This window comes from Bombyx mandarina, chromosome 02 (assembly GCF_030267445.1).
Source record: "Bombyx mandarina strain Sakado chromosome 02, ASM3026744v2".
Lineage (NCBI taxonomy): Eukaryota > Metazoa > Arthropoda > Insecta > Lepidoptera > Bombycidae > Bombyx > Bombyx mandarina.
This window is the reverse complement of record NC_143209.1, coordinates 335,331-349,432: the sequence shown is the minus strand read 5'-3', so window position 1 is coordinate 349,432 and position 14,102 is coordinate 335,331. Positions and strand designations below refer to the sequence as shown.

At 31.9% G+C, this 14,102-nt stretch overlaps 3 long non-coding RNA genes across 4 annotated transcripts; 2 read left to right on the top strand and 1 right to left on the bottom strand.

Moving 5' to 3' along the window:
* The first annotated feature begins 502 nt into the window (after window positions 1-502).
* On the top strand, window positions 503-2,878 carry LOC149503351 (uncharacterized). The gene is made up of 3 exons (XR_016324150.1): window positions 503-642; window positions 1,150-1,271; window positions 1,363-2,878. It is a non-coding gene; the product is annotated as an uncharacterized LOC149503351 (long non-coding RNA).
* Window positions 2,879-3,902: 1,024 nt separating this feature from the next.
* LOC149503350 (uncharacterized) lies at window positions 3,903-9,700 on the top strand. The gene is made up of 3 exons (XR_016324146.1): window positions 3,903-4,190; window positions 5,112-5,730; window positions 8,747-9,700. It is a non-coding gene; the product is annotated as an uncharacterized LOC149503350 (long non-coding RNA).
* A 1,053-nt stretch (window positions 9,701-10,753) lies between these two features.
* On the bottom strand, window positions 10,754-12,588 carry LOC149503349 (uncharacterized). 2 transcript variants are annotated; one of them, XR_016324398.1, is made up of 3 exons: window positions 11,983-12,588; window positions 11,608-11,895; window positions 10,754-11,109 (listed from the first exon to the last, which is right to left on the bottom strand). It is a non-coding gene; the product is annotated as an uncharacterized LOC149503349 (long non-coding RNA). The 2 variants fall into 2 exon arrangements; XR_016324397.1 differs by having other exon boundaries at window positions 11,608-12,588.
* Window positions 12,589-14,102: the final 1,514 nt, after the last annotated feature.

The following is a 14,102-nucleotide window of genomic DNA, read 5'->3' as shown; positions in this document are numbered from 1 at the left end:
AATTGCTCAATTTTAGAACCGAATAGTGTTAGGTTGCGTGCAGCCAAAGAATATAAAAGCAATGCGTCGACTTCCTTGAAAATTCTAATCCTATAGATCTATGATCTTCTGGGGGCGTTTATATTATATATACCTACATTAAATAATATACTGTGGTTTATTTTCTGTATTTTATTTATGCTTTCTATATAAAGGATTTATGAAAGTTGTTTAGGAAATTTTAGGGATAAATTCAAAAGAAACTAGGGTAAAATGTGGTAAAAAAAACGTAAGTGGAAACACTGCTTTGAAGTTTTCAAAATTCCAGGGCCGTAAAACAATCTCAAAAAAAAAAAAAAGTTTTCAAAATGTCGTAACGCTTTAATTTTTTAAATCGTTTTTTTTTGGTCTTGGTGTGAGTTATTTTACGTTGTAGTATTAATTTAGAGCAACTTTTAGCTTTATGAGAATATTAGACGATTAGACATTGAGAAACTCTGTTTTGAATTCTCTTTAGACATAACTTGGCTCCAATACTTTTTTCTTCGTTAGCGTTTCGTAAGCCTGTGTAACTATTTTCATTTCTTACAGAAAGTTTATTATTAAAAATCAGCATGCCTCGAAGATCGAAAATGAAATGCTATTTCGGATGCCTTGATAACGGTGAGTTTACACTATTTTCCCGGTATATTATTTGCTAACAGAATTATTATTCATAATATAATTAAATGAATTAGCACCAACTAATGGTCCTTCCTATTTCTGCTGCCTAGCTATCATATATGTTAAGTTTTGATCAAAACAGAAGTCTCGTACTATCACACACACACCTCAGATAATAAAATTGTCTCGAGTGGGTGGAAGTATTTATGTTTTGCAACTCAGCGTATTATATGCTTATTGTCAAGTGGGCCCGAACTAGTTTTTTGGAATGATCAATCAGTCATGCTTTCCTGTTTAAATAAAATACAGCACAATTGATCTCACATCCAAAGTTAGATGATGGCATTCAAGTTTTGTTTCCTGGTGTTTGATAACCAAGTTACACCAAGTGGCCTGTGACCACGTTCATCCTTCTACCCAATATAAAATAATTTTTAATTAATAATATAAAATATATAAAAATAATTTTTAATAAATATATAAAATTAATAGTTTTTATTTTTGTAGACAAAGGTTTGATTGTGACAAAATTTTATGGAAAAATTATAAGGAGCACTAAAATGGTCTGAAACATGAAAAGATTGATGCACTATATTTGAACCAGAACGTGTTATGTAATATATTAATTTGTAAGTATGATTACATTAACACAAAATTTTTCATGGTCGTATTTTTTCAATATTTGTTACATACTTAAGATACGTTGTTTCTCCGTTTCAGAAGAGAAACTGATTCAGCAAGGAACGTGAACTCTCAAGGATCTTAATTTTTTTTAAATATGTTTATAATTTATAAATTAATAATTGAAATAGTTCATAAGAACTAGATTGATGCCAATTTTGTTTTAAAATAGGTTGTTTAGTTCTTATAGTTATAGTATTATGTTTGAATAGTTGTAATTAGTAAGTTAGTAATATATGAAAATACTGATATAAATTTTTGTAAATAACCTTTTGTACATTCTACGAGAAGATGATTTTAATTAATGATCAAAAGTCAGCGGTCTTCAAAAGCATTATTTGCAATTATTTAGATTAACTGTGGAATATATTTGCTAAGTTGTCTTTTCTGTATAAGCAGATATAAATGAAAATGCCCAAACATGATTATGTTTCTTACATTTTCATTATGTGAAATCAATATGCTTGTGATTGAGTATATTAATAATTTATTAAAACTTAAGTGATAGACAGCAACCCCTATGGCACTGCTGAAGTTTATAAGCACTGGTGACCACTTATCATGAGCCGGGTTGCGTGCTCGTCTGCTGTTGAGTGCAATAAAAATTTTCGAAACCCCTTCTATTATTTAGATGTAATATTAATGTACATTTAATTTGGATTAAAAGATAAATTTACATTTTATGTTTGGATGTGTATGTTTATAATTCATTTGCATGTAACGAACATCAGTTTCTTTTGTAACAAAATGCAAAGTAATGGTTTGTAATGAATGTAATTAACTTTAAGATGATTTTCTTTCAATCTGCTGTTTGTTTCATCTAGTATTACCAAAGCTAAAGCATCAGAAATGTCAGAATAGAAATAATTTAGATAGGGAATAAAAGTATAACTATTGTAATCATGTCTAAGATTACTATAAGCGTCATTAAGTACAAACTATCAATATTTAAGAGTACTTTAAATCATCATTACATTTTTTAAACATTTTTTGTTTTTTTTTGTTTTTCAAATCATGCAACAAAACGTTTGTGCAGAACAAAATGTCACATGTTATGAACATGATTGTGGGTTAATCGTTTCTTAAATTTCTAAATGTTTATAAGAATACTAAGAATAATTTAGTATTCACTTTAGTGTGTGTATTATCTCTACAATGCTAGTTTAAATGGCAATTATTGTATGACGAAGCATAGGTAGTGTTTATAGACGTAATATTTTCATACAAGGTCATGATCTGTCACGATCAACTTTAAGCAAGAACTGCTATCGTTAAGAAACAAATTTATTAAATTTAATTCAAATTGTCTACTATGTTTGTAATGGAAAGCTGACATGTTTATATTTCGCACAAATGACTTAATTGACATTGAATGATTTGATTATCTAGACTTAATTAACTTTTAGATAACTTTCGATTTAATGTTAATAAGTACGCTAGTAGGATTAATCTAGAGGAGTTATTGTTATTCGAAATTTTATACAATTGTACGTTCATACAATCTTTTAACAGAAAATTGTTTGTAATATAGGGAAATTAAATAGCTTACAGAGAATTACAGCTTTTTATTTTAAAAAACTGTTTTCTCTCTGTATGAAAAGATCTTATCGATTAGAATGCTGAACACAATCAAACATTCCTTAATATCTCATAAATACTACCGGGAATTTCAGCGATTCTAAACGATAAGATTTTTTCATAAAGAGAGTTATTAAAAATATTAAAATTACTAAAAAAGCCACCTGGTGGGGGGTAGGGAGACTAATAATCGACCGTAGCGATGCCTGCTGGACCGGGCTTTAACTAAAGCAAAAATAAAAATGAGAGTTGCGCATCTATCTCTAATATATTAAGTGTATAATCTATGGTAGGTACGTCAAAATTTTCAGGTGAATGAAGTTAGCCTCTCAAAAAAATTTTTCTTTCTTATTTTCTACTTATTTTCTATTAATTCGTTTGTTCATCATTTGTTCTTGATTGTTCACTGTTAATAATTGTTTGTTCTTCAATTATTTATTTTAAAAAAATTATTAAAAATATATGTACAAGTTAGCCCCTCGATTGCAATTTTTTATATTTTTTCGTCCTTAATGACTCTTAAATATTCATTTTCGATTGTTCTTATATAAAACACGTTTGTTCTCTTTCGAAATTACTCGTTTTTTGTTTAATTTACTATTTGTATTAGTAGATTAAATGTATACAAAATATGTGTACTGCGCATGCGTCAACTATAATGCCTAAACTTTCTACACGGTTTTAATCGTGAAGAAAAAAACAAATATAAATCCTGAAGGAGCAATTAATTGGTATACAGTTTAATTAAAAAATAAATAAATGAAATAATGTACATTGGCGTAAAGTTAGACCAAATACATTTTTTCCATCCTCCTACCTATCGTTATGAAGGTATAAAAAAGATAGGGAGTCCACATAGTAATATAAACAAATAAGTAAATAATATGTTAATTATTTATTTTTCAAGAGATAATGTAGGTATACATTATAATAACTTTTTTACACAGTCGAAATTATATTCCTAACATTAGTAAAATAACATTTTAATAATTTTTTTATAGGTTATGTATTGAAAGTGTTGGAAAATTATTTCATGTTTTAGCTGGAAAACGACATTGAGAATTATATGCAATACAAGATAATGGGTTCCATCAAATGAATTCGAATGAAACCAAATTGTTTACCATCCAAATTCGATTGTCGGGCAGATAGAAAACGAAAATTCACTCAAAGTGAACCTCGGCCTACATTTGTGAAACGGCAAAGACTCATTATTGTCAAAGTGATTGAAGAGACGACTAAAAATGAGATGTGTTATATTATTATACCTTTGCCATCTTGTAGTCAAGGTAGGTGTAACTGTCAATAATTAGTAACACACAGATCTCATAATTAAATAACAATATCAGAAAAAAGGAGAATAGTTAGTTAGTTAGTGGAAGTAGTCAAAATGGGCAAGTGGACCTCAGTTCCTATTACATAAGGTACTAGGAAGTTTGTGATAATGAAAATTTATCACAGTGTAATATCACTTACTTACTTTAACAGTGAAGGAAAACATTGTGATGAAACCTGCACACCTAAATGTCCTTAGGATTTTCTAAGTGTGTAATCCATCAACCAGCACTAGGCCAGCGTGGTGGACTAAGGCCTAAAAACCCTCTCAATGGTAGTGGAGGCCAGTGTCCAGCAAGGGGATATATTATATGGGCTGATGATGATGACTAGGAAGTTACATACTACTACTACTACTACTACTACTACTACTACTACTACTACTACTACTACTACTACTACAGTACACATATAATCCTATATATTTACAAACTATAAGTTTGTTGGGTACCTAGAAATTGCTAACTGAAATAAGAGAAAACCTTTACTGAATATAAGGTTTTAATAAGCTAAAATTAACAGTAAAATTTGCTTTGATTACATTAGATACATTGACAATTATCGAATAAAATAGATTGACAATGACGTCAACTTATGGCTGATAATTTCAACTAAGAAGTTTACATCATTCTCCCGCACTATTTTAAAATATAATCTTTCAAAAATCCTGGCGTTTTATGGACGCGACCAGATCTACGAAGTGTTGGCTCCGGCGGTGGTGATGATGGTAATTCTGTCTCTAGCTCTCTGCTATTATCAAGTACCACAGGTCCCGTTTCATTAGATGAAGGAATCTCCAAGTTTTGGTCTTCTGTTTCCGGAAGTGGTTCTGCGACGTTATGATAATTAATAGTGTGTTCATTATCTATTCGCAGATCTACCCTTTCTGAACCCAATGGTGCTAGATGACGATTCGACACTGTTGTTTCTCGGCCATCTGGAAGCCGAATGTATGAAAAGTCAGGATTGCTGTGTATCAATTCAACCTCTTCTACTAATGGCTGATATTTATTTGTACGATTAAATTTCTTCATCAAGACTTGTCCAGAATTTGTAAGCCACGATGGAACAGAAGTGCCGTTAGTAGATCTTCGAGGGTGTCTAAACATTCTTTCATGTGGAGTGCAATTTATGGTTGTACAAAGTAATGATCGAATTGAATGTAAGGCTTGTGGTAATACTTGTTCCCAATTTTCTACTGAAAGATTCTTCGTCTTCAGAGCCAAAAGAATCGTTCTCCAAAGAGTAGAATTCCATTTTTCTACTTGACCGTTACCTTGAGGGTTATAAGCTGTAGTTCTACTAGTGGCAATACCTCGAACATGTAAAAATTCCTGTACTTCAGCAGAAAGAAATGCTGTTCCGCGATCTGAATGAACGTAAGAAGGCATGCCAAATATCATAAACAAGTTGTTAAGATGTTTAATCACTGTTTTCGAGCTTACATCTGAGCATGGGAATGCAAACGGGAAACGTGAAAATTCGTCAATAACGGTAAGTATGAATTTGTTATTATTATTTGTTGGAACTGGTCCTTTAAAATCTATGCTAAGGCGTTCAAAAGCAGCCGTCGCTTTAACAAGTTTCCTCTGATCATCAAAGGTATTTCGGAAGAATCTAGGTTTTATTTCAGAGCAGGTTCGACAAGATTTTGTCATTGTTCTGACTTCTTCAATAGAATAGGGAAGGTTTTTAGAGCGAACCCAGTGAAACATTCTTGTTACCCCTGGATGACAAAGAGCCTCATGCAGCGAGAAAAGTTTTGCAGTACGTGTTTCTACAGTGGCACAAACTCGGGATAGTGCATCAGCAGCATAGTTCTCTTTCCCCGGTCTGTATATAATATCGTATTTGAAAGCAGCAAGTTCCAGTCGCCATCTTTGAATCTTTTCATTCTTTATCTTACTTGAATGTTTCATATTAAACATAAAAGAAACCGAGCGTTGGTCAGTTACCAACTTAAAGTGTCTACCAATAAGGAAATGTCTCCATTTCTTCAATGATTCCACAATGGCGTACGCTTCTTTTTCAATGGCGGAATGGTTTTGTTCGCTTGAATTTAACGTTCTTGAGAAAAACGCCACTGGTCTAGAATTTTGCGTAAGTACTGCTGCAATGGAATGATCGGAAGCGTCAGTTTCCACTGTAAAAGGTATATTTTCATCAATTGCATGTATAGAAGACTTTGCGATATCATTTTTCAAGCTTTCGAAACATTTAATTTGCTCGCTTGTGAGTGGAAAAATCGTCGTATTAGCAAGTGAGTGGATCCGTTCAGAAAATTTTGGAATCCACTTAGAATAATGTGCGAACATGCCGAGTGTCCTTCTTAAGGTCGGTAAATCGGTGGAGGTAAATTAATCAGTGGCTTGAGTCGCTCATTGTCAGGTTTAATTATGTGGTTTTGAATATTATAGCCTAGAATATTAATTGACTTTTGAGAAAATTTGCATTTTTGTATACTCAGTGTTAAACCGTATTTCTTTGCGGCATTCATAAAACTTTCTAAGTTATGATCGTGTTCTTCAAGAGTACGGCCAGAAATAGTTATATCATCAAGATACGCATATGTGTTTTGAAGCTTCTCTTTTCTTATAATCCAATCGATTGTTCGCTGGAAGCTCGAAACACCATTTGTTACTCCAAAAGGAATACGCCTGAATTGGTACAAATTTCCCAGTGCTTCAAAAGCGGTAAATTTCCTTTCTTCGGGTAGTATAGGTACTTGATGGTACGCGTTTTTCAGGTCTATTAGGCTGAAAAATGTATTCTTTGCCACTTTCGAAACTAAGTCCTCAATGTTTGGTAAAGGGTACGCGTCGAGTTCTGTGTAACGATTAATTGTCTGAGAGTAATCAATTACAAGGCGTTTTTTATGAGTTTCGCTTTTTGTTATTAGTACTTGGGCCCTCCACGGTGATTTACTTTCTTCAATCACGCCCTCTGCTATAAGGTTTCTGATTTCTTCTTTAATAAATTCACTATCCTCTTTGTTGTGCCTTCGAGACTTTATAGCAATAGGTTTGCAGTTGGGAGATACATTCGCAAAAAGCGGTACAGCTGGTACTGATGCTTCAGCTACGTTACATACTTGAAGTGGATGTTTTGGCCCACCGAAAGAGAACTCTAGCGATGAATGTTCTTCGAGGACGTCATGGCCGATAATTATATCAGCACAAAGATTTTTCACGATAAGAAGATTCACATTATCATATCTATGATTTCCGATTTTCAGGGTTTGACAAGTTTGACCTTCTACTTGTGAAGTATAATTAAGAGAGGCCATAGAAATAGTATGATTGCAGGATTTTCTTTTTAACCCGCATAGTCTTGCAAAGTTGTCATTTATAAAACTGATGGAGCTGCCGGTGTCGAGAAGTGCTTCTGCTCTTATTCCTCGAATATAAGCGGGTACAGTAGCTTTACGTAATGAAGAAGGTGACGCTGCTGTGATACAAGCGGAAAGATCTTCAGTACCTACTACCACAGAATTTGTAGATTTAGAAGAGCTTCTACAAACAGTGGCAAAGTGCCCCTTCTTGTTACAGAGTTGACAAGTCTTTTCAAAGGCAGGGCAGTTCTTACGAGGATGTATTTGACCCCCACAAAAGAAACATTTTTGCCGTCGAGGATTATTAACAGAAGAGCAAGTCTCGTTGTGCAGAGTTTGTGATTTCGAAGAGACTAATGTTGGTTCTTTTGGAGCAACAGCATTTAAAGAGACAGTATTGAAGTTTTGAGAGTTGATCTCTGCAGTTTCTAGAGAGAGTGCTTGGTTGTAAGCTTGATCAAGTGTTAGAGTTAAGTTTTCTAAAAGCCTTTGTCTGATTTTATGCGATGATATACCGGATATGAAAGCATCGCGTACGCTATCGTTTTTGTTTGTTTCTGCATCAACAGCCACAAAATCACAATCTTTGGAAAGTAGTTTCAAAGCTTGTAAATATGTGTCAATACTTTCTTCTGGTCGTTGTTTCCTTGTTGCTAACATATGTCTAGCAAAAATCAGATTTTTCGGTTTTACATACAGTTTTTGCAGTATTGTGATCGCTTCTTCGTAGTTCGTAGCTTCGCTTATATATGTGTAGATATTTGGTGATATATGGTTTACCAAAAGTTGAAACTTTATGCTGTCCCATTTTTCTGGCGGACGAACCGACTGTGCATCTGTTTGTGGAGCGGTCGGCTTCTGCACGAAAATGAAGTTTTCGAAAGTTTTACGCCAGTGTATCCAAGCTCTCGTACTAGAGCTATCTGACGGGTCGATATCAAACCTTTCAGGGCGGAGATACCTATCCATTTTTTATTTATTTAGCTTATTAAATTGAAATAAGAGAAAACCTTTACTGAATATAAGGTTTTAATAAGCTAAAATTAACAGTAAAATTTGCTTTGATTACATTAGATACATTGACAATTATCGAATAAAATAGATTGACAATGACGTCAACTTATGGCTGATAATTTCAACTAAGAAGTTTACATCACTAACATTATTTCATATTTCCAGATGTCCAGCCACTTGAAAATAGGTGTAGTAATGACAAAGCTATCCAAGTAGCTCCATCACAGGAACACAAAGGCAAGGCAAGTGTGTATTGCCACATCACCCCTTAATATATCTGAAGCAAGTACAAGTAAACAATCAGAACCAGCAAAAAGAAAACTGTTGTTCCTGAGGACAAATTTGACAGTGATGAGTCAAATGCACCAGCAACAGAAGGATCAACTGTTGACTATGAGTTATCTCTCTATATCTCCACTCCATCAAAGACTTGTGCACTGCAGACTATAGCTCTCAAGAAGACTAAAAAAGTTGAAAAAATGAATGTGTTAACAACTTTATCTAAAGTGAAAAATAAATCACGTTTATATATTGGTCTTCCACAAGAATTATATTTCATAATAGGCTTGATTGAGAAACATACAAATGTTTCTGAACAAAATATAATATTATGTTTGATGAGAATAAAATTAAATAGAACATTCTCTCAATTGGCTGATGATTTCAATCTATCTGTAAGTCAAGCAAGCAATATATTTTTCAACAAACTCCCAGAAATTGCAAATGTAATATCACCCCTTGTTACAGAATAAAAAAAAAACAATGCAATAAATATATATGCAGGAAGGATAATTGATGTCAACTTGGTGGAAAATAGAAAGTTTTTAGATAGTTTGCCACCTACAATTAACTAAGTACCTATAATTAAATAAGTAATCCTTACTTATAAATAGGAATTTTTGTATTTTCACTCTTCATTCAAAAACTACTGAAGAGATTTTAATAAGACCTCTATGCTGGTCTTGTATGGCTAGCAACTCATTATTATTTTGATTCTGTTTTCCACAAATGTGCTAAATATGGGCTTATATATATGAAAAGGAATAAAGATTAATATTATGTAACCTTTGTACCTGTATGTTAGGAATAATTTTTAAATAAAACATATTTAAATTGGAATATTATTTTTATTAAATCACATTCACTTTGTACACATCAATATTTTGTACTCCCTAAAAGGTAAATAGGTATGAAGATTTTTTTTAAGTATTTAACATTACATTTTTGTGTAAGATTAGAAAAAATGTTATTCTTCCAAAAAGAAACTACATTACCTAACAACTGTGCAACTTACTCGGGATCAAAATCAATACTAATTATAGTGACCTGATTATTTTTTTCAAATTTGCTGTTTGCTACACAAAAGTAGCAAGTTTTACTTTTAGCATAATACATATTCATTTGAACTTGTGCATAATATCTTTCTTTAATTTTTTTTTCCATTTTTTTTATGGAAACATATCATTACTCACTTGCTTTTTTGTAGATCTATCAAAAAAACATAATTTATGATTTTTTTTAGCATAGTGGGCAATACCCTATTATTCATATTAATTATATACGGTGATGCGAAAATTATTTCTTTACTGAATTATTTAAGAATGATAGACATAATATAATATTTTAATACGTTTGTTTATAATTTTTAATCTATTATTTAAAAATAAGTTATCTTTAATATTTTAAATTTTTTTATTTATGGGGTTGTCACAGTAATTATTATAAAAATAGAAATTTTGAGGAAATACAAATGTTTAATACAAATTATTTCGAAATAAATTCATATCAATCCAAATTAATATTTGAACTATGAAAATTGTATGGTATGGAAACAGAATATATTTTATAATTGTAATGATTATTTATTCCATGCAGTGCCGGTTAGAGAAGCTGTGCAAACTAGAATAAATTCTAATAAAGAATAAGAATAAACTTTGAAGAGAAGAAGAAAAGAGCTTTCTTCGAAGCTCAATTCTACAAGGGTATTCAATCAGATAGCTATCTATCTCTGTCTTTCCTGTGTGAAATTTTGGTATGTCGAAATCTTGGATAAATCCAGCAAAGCTAAATAAAGTATTTACCTAAAAAATATGTTTATGCTTAAAGTCACGTGTTTATGTTATTCGAAAATATGAACCAATTTTTCAATCGAAGATTAAAACAACATTAATACTGAGAATGAATATTTATTTATAAAATACACATATATGTTTTGACCACAAAATTTGCACGATAATTAAAATTAATGTTCATTAATATTAATTTAAATAAATATTAATTAACCTTCTTCTATAACTCATAGTCAACTGTTGATCCTTCTGTTGCTGGTGCATTTGACTCATCACTGTCAAATTTGTCCTCAGGAACAACAGTTTTCTTTTTGCTGGTTCTGATTGTTTACTTGTACTTGCTTCAGATATATTAAGAGGTGATGTGGCAATACACACTTGCCTTGCCTTTGTGTTCCTGTGATGGAGCTACTTGGATAGCTTTGTCATTACTACACCTATTTTCAAGTGGCTGGACATCTGGAAATATGAAATAATGTTAGCAATTTCTAGGTACCCAACAAACTTATAGTTTGTAAATATATAGGATTATATGTGTACTCTAGTAGTAGTAGTAGTAGTATGTAACTTCCTAGTCATCATCATCATCATCAGCCCATATAATATATCCCCTTGCTGGACACTGGCCTCCACTACCATTGAGAGGGTTTTTAGGCCTTAGTCCACCACGCTGGCCTAGTGCTGGTTGGTGGATTACACACTTAGAAAATCCTAAGAACATTTAGGTGTGCAGGTTTAATCACAATGTTTTCTTCACTGTTAAAGTAAGTAAGTGATATTACACTGTAATAAATTTTCATTATCACAAACTTCCTAGTACCTTATGTAATAGGAACTGAGGTCCACTTGCCCATTTTGACTACTTCCACTAACTAACTAACTATTCTCCTTTTTTCTGATATTGTTATTTGATTATGAGATCTGTGAGTGTTACTAATTATTGACAGTTACACCTACCTTGACTACAAGATGGCAAAGGTATAATAATATAACACATCTCATTTTTAGTCGTCTCTTCAATCACTTTGACAATAGTGAGTCTTTGCCGTTTCACAAATGTAGGCCGAGGTTCACTTTGAGTGAATTTTCGTTTTCTATCTGCCCGACAATCGAATTTGGATGGTAAACAATTTGGTTTCATTCGAATTCATTTGATGGAGCCCATTATCTTGTATTGCATATAATTCTCAATGTCGTATTCCAGCTAAAACATGAAATAATTTTCCAACACTTTCAATACATAACCTATAAAAAAATTATTAAAATGTTATTTTACTAATGTTAGGAATATAATTTCGACTGTGTAAAAAAGTTATTATAATGTATACCTACATTATCTCTTGAAAAATAAATAATGAACATATTATTTACTTATTTGTTTATATTACTATGTGGACTCCCTATCTTTTTTATACCTTCATAACGATAGGTAGGAGGATGGAAAAAATGTATTTGGTCTAACTTTACGGCAATGTACATTATTTCATTTATTTATTTTTTAATTAAACTGTATACCAATTAATTGCTCCTTCAGGATTTATATTTGTTTTTTTTTTTTCACGATTAAAACCGTGTAGAAAGTTTAGGCATTATAGTTGACGCATGCGCAGTACACATATTTTGCATACATTTAATCAACTAATACAAATAGTAAATTAAACAAAAAACGAGTAATTTCGAAAGAGAACAAACGTGTTTTATATAAGAACAATCGAAAATGAATATTTACGAGTCATTAAGGACGAAAAAATATAAAAAATTGCAATCGAGGGGCTAACTTGTACATATATTTTTAATAATTTTTTTAAAATAAATAAATGAAGAACAAACAATTATTAACAGTGAACAATCAAGAACAAATGATGAACAAACGAATTAATAGAAAATAAGTAGAAAATAGGAAAGAAAAATTTTTTTGAGGGGCTAACTTCATTCACCTAAAATTTTCGTGGTGCAAAAGAATGGTTTTTTTTTAAAGGGTTTTATAACCTGGTAATGAAGACCTTTCGGTCAAGTCTTGTTTTAATTTTAATGAAAACTGCACTATCACTTCATTTTAATTATTTCTATACTGTTTTTAATATATTTATATATCAGTTTGTAAGTGTTTGTCTTTTAATAACTCTGCAAGTGGCGACGGCCGGAATGAAAAATCGGATTTAATTTTCACATCAGGTCTATGTTCACATCACTAAGTTCACTGGCCAATATTAATCTGTCAAGGTACTTATTAACTCCATGGTCAAGCTAGAAGTTTTGACAATCAAAAATAAGATGCTCTATGGTGTCTCTTTTGGATCCACAATGTGTAGGTACCTACATAGATTTTTGGTAATTGTGCCAAGTCTAGCAAGGTGCGACGCGGCGACGGTGCAGTATTATGGCCAAAGCGCAATTTATTTATCGTGATGCTAAAGTCTCGGCTGGCTTCTGCAAATGAATGGATTTTGCTAATCCATTCTTAGGATTCTTAGGCTTAGTGATATTTCAACTTTGAAATTTATAAATCGTTGAATCGACTATTTGGACTGTGATTCAAATATAACAGTGGCAATAACATAACAGTAATTTATACCGTTTTTTTTGGTGGCAGCGCGAGGGGTACAATTTAAAAAAAAAATGTTATTTTAGTATTTCTTTAGATTTTATTGTGTAATAGCGTTGGTGTAATATCATATAGTAGTACTATAAAGTAAATAACAACCATCATACGGAAACTTAATTCCATCTCATCTCATCCAAATTAATTAGTCTCAAATTAATCAACTCTACATAACAGAATAGGCATGTATTTACTAAATGAAGCTTTTTATAAACTCGGTACTAGCAATAATGGCATCGCAAGAAGTCAACATACCTACATAACAAGAGAAAAGTGTCTGACCTTCTTTCCACTCCTAAAGACCATTTACTGAGGTCTTGGGAAAGTATTTGGAATAGCTGTAGCTGCCAAAAGGCCGTTATTATATATTTTACAGCAACAAATTCTTCTAATCTCTCTAGATTATTTTACTGAATTGTAAGATCGCGCTTCAGCACATCAAAAACTGCAAAGGCGTGAGAGCTATGTCAAATAAAAAAAAAAGAGAAGAGAAGAGAAAAAAGAGAAGAGAAAGAAAAATGCGACGATAATCAGGAGGCCTCGTTACGAATATCTAAGCGATCCTTACTAAGAGATTTTGATTTTTAGTAATTGTCTCATTGTGGTATACATATTTGTAGATGTCGAATCGATTAGTGGAGTAAATATGTTTGAGAGGATGCCTTTGGACTGAATACGTATGCAGCTGTGTCTAATAACTTGATAACCTTCAACATTTGTCTTGCAAAAACTCTTTTCAAAGTGGCCAACATTTCTAAAAAACAACACTTTTCACTATATAGGATAGTTTACCTTATGTTAGATAAATAGTACGCATTTAACTGCTTAGAGCATCATATCATTATTACAG